Source organism: Miscanthus floridulus, chromosome 13, assembly GCF_019320115.1.
Source record: "Miscanthus floridulus cultivar M001 chromosome 13, ASM1932011v1, whole genome shotgun sequence".
NCBI lineage: Eukaryota > Viridiplantae > Streptophyta > Magnoliopsida > Poales > Poaceae > Miscanthus > Miscanthus floridulus.
In genome coordinates this window covers 56,835,205-56,838,495 of record NC_089592.1, presented here as the reverse complement: position 1 = coordinate 56,838,495, position 3,291 = coordinate 56,835,205, and the positions used below count along the sequence as shown (strand labels likewise).

General features: G+C 43.6%; 1 long non-coding RNA gene across 1 annotated transcript; it reads right to left on the bottom strand.

The window, feature by feature from the left end:
- Positions 1 to 448: 448 nt before the first annotated feature.
- On the bottom strand, positions 449 to 931 carry LOC136499260 (uncharacterized). Its single transcript, XR_010769967.1, has 2 exons — positions 857 to 931; positions 449 to 767 (listed from the first exon to the last, which is right to left on the bottom strand). It is a non-coding gene; the product is annotated as an uncharacterized lncRNA (long non-coding RNA).
- Between the last annotated feature and the right edge of the window lie 2,360 nt (positions 932 to 3,291).

Genomic DNA, 3,291 nt, shown 5'->3' with positions numbered 1-3,291 from the left:
TCTCTTTTTCACTTTCCAATTCTTGTTGTGCATCACGAATGGCATCGCCAAGAGCATCACCGAGATCATCTTCTACCGCTACCTCTTCTTCATCTCCCCCATTGTAGTATCATCAAAGGCACCATACTGAGCAATAATGTCATCAATGTCTAAATCTTCTCCTTCACCTTCTTCCATCATTACCCTGCTTTCTCCATGCTTAGTCCAACATATATAGTTTGACATGAAACCTGACTTAAGCAAATGTGAATGAAGACTCATTGAGCTTGAATATTCCTTTAAATTCTTACATAGGGCACATGGACAGCATATGAAACCATCCCACTTATTTGCCTCGGCCACACCTAAGAAATAGTGCAAGCCCTCAATAAAGTCTTGGGAGCGGCGATCGGCATTATACATCCAATGGCGTGACATAATCTATATTACACGACAAATTATGAAAACCTTGAACATAATTAAGTATTTTATTACACAACATAAATGACACACACACGGTTGATTAATTAACTAAGCCTGGCTACAACGTAAGCAATCCCAACTATCACTAAACAAACTAAAACTACAATGCACTTCAGTAACATAATTATTTTGTGATCGTACGCAACTAAAACAGACAAATCATTCTTCTGTTGAATATCAATAAGCTTCTCCTGCTGGCTCACTGACTCATCAGCAGCAGCCGCTACCTCAAGCGCACCCAAATTCTGCACGTATGTAGCATAATCTTCCTCCCAGTACCAACCATCGCATCCATTGCCCTCCCACTGAAATTAAAGCCAAAAAATATTTAGTCAAAAATATTCAAGAAAAGCAGGTCAATTAGCCATAATTATAAAATACGTAAGAAACTCACATCGCGATCCGGGCACTTGTAGAAAACACGACCCTTGTTGGATCCCTGTCTCTTGACTCGGTACTCCATCACAATATTCTACTTACACTTGCCGCAGATAATGAGAGGGAGTTCTGGCTTCAGTCGTTTCGCAACCGAACGAGAGGCTGAGGATCCGGTACCAGTTGTCATCTACTTTCTATACTTATTTTTGCAAACTAGTGTAAATTTCATATTTTCTAAAATGATATATTTAAATAAAACTAGTACGGATTTCACATGTTTCAATAAATAACCATCCGTACTAGTTGACCTTGCTTACGTGATCATCTCGGCCAACATTTCTCCACCGGATGGCACCGTACTTGGCCAAGGAAGAGCTCCGGTTCTACGAGAAAGGGAAACACGGTCTTCCACGACCATTGCCGCTCTCCCTCATAGAATCAAAGCTCCTCCTTGACGTCCGTTACCGCTCGGCAGAGAACATGCTTGCCGAGCTGAACACGGTCCGCAAGTTCAACTAGTACGGATTTTCTACAATTTTCTAACAATTTTCTAAGTTTTTCATTTCATGGAAAAATTAATTCTAAGATCACGTAAGCCACCGGGGACGAGGATGGCGCGTGCTCCAGCGAGGACGAGCGAGGCATGATTTTGATGAACTAATTTAACTTTTGTTTATCCAAACATATATGCAAATCATCATGTGATTTTGAGCTAAAAATGACATATAAAATCATAATAAAGTCCAACATATAAAGTTACACATGCATCTACATCGCAAAATGAGATAAGCTACTGATAAAACATAAGAGGATTAAGTTTGTTACCTCCAAAATCGAAGAGCAACACCAATGGAGGGGGAGAGAGCAAGAACAACAGCAAGCTGAAGAACAGAGGCAATGAGTTTGAATGGAATGGCTCGGGCTCGGGGAGGAAGAAATGAGCTGAATTATAGGCCGGGATAATTAGTCCCGGTTAGGGGTCCAAACCGGGACTAAAGATTAATCTTTATTCCCGGGGCATCACCCAAACCGGGACTAAAAGCTTTAGTCCCGGTTGGTAATACCAGCCGGGACTAAAGATCCCTGCCCCGCGGACGACCAGTTGGGCAGGGACCTTTAGTCCCGGTTGGTATTACCAACCGGGACTAAAGGGTCCTTTAGTCCCGGGGGCAAAAAATGCCAAGGCTAATGCCAAATTGGGATATCGTTCTAAAGTCTGTTCTCTAGTAGTGCTGCATACACGCACACGCACAAAAAAGCAAGAGAAGCCACGATCAGAAATGTGAATGTACCTTAGTTCTCCACACGCGTACGCTTCACCGCAGGAGTAGATCAGGAGGGCTAGGCGACGTACCGGTGCCATTGCCGGTGGGGCGGCGGTAGACGAAGGGCGCTGCCCATAGGTCACATCGTCCCAACGCGGCGAATCTCTCACTGCCCCGCCTTCGTGAGGGCGCCGCGGAATAGGAAAGCTTCCAGAGGAAGCAGAAGGAACGGGGGGTTTGCTTGCAAGTCTCGGGTGCAGTCGTACCAACACCTAGCCTCCCACAATTTCGCTGGACGTCTACCCAAACCCACTGACAGGAATGACATAGGGAAGAGCAAACTCTTGATAGGCTGTTGGCAGGACCGGGCGGAGGTCACTTCCATGTGAGTTCAAATGGATGCAAGGTCGACTTGGACTTTGGCAATATGGAAAATTAAAGTGAGCAATACCTCAAGCAAGACATTAAAAGTCATGTTGAAGACCTAGAAGACATACTAGAAGTCTAAAACACCAAGTAATAGTCAAGACGCAAAGACAAAAACAAAATTGAAGCCACAGAAGCTAAGACAAAGAGGTGGATGAATTAGTCTTGTCTCAAGATTTTAGATCTGCTCAAATTGATATAACATCAGTTCAAAGTTATAGAGCTTTTCATTAGCTTTCAAAAAAGTCCAAGGTCATCAAAATCAGAGTTCGGAGCTAAATTTTATACCCAAAATACGAGTATGTCGTGCTGAAAATTAAGTAGCGGACATCTCCGGTGTGAACTCCGATGCAAGCTCTATTGTTTGCACTATAGGTGCCCACCGGAAACCTCTATGGTGCAAACTCCTATGCCAGCTCCGGTGCTCACAGAAAACAGCATAACAGTCAGATTATCAAAGTAGCACCGGACCTCTCCGGTGTATGTGCAGAATGCTGCAGCTTTTGGCAACAATTAGTTTTGGACTTAGGGCCTATAAATATCACTCCAATCAGCAATTTGAAGGGTGTAGAAGATGAGGAACATAAAAAGGGAGTTGAGACTCCACTCTAGAGTGCTCTTGCCACCATATGAGCTTAAGGAATCATAAGATGGCCAGTGTAGGTGCTTTTGCAAAGTATTTAGGCTAGTTAGACACCGCTTATGCGCTTACTCTAGTTTAGGTCTAATGTTAGTGAGGTTTGAATACCTCTTGCTCACT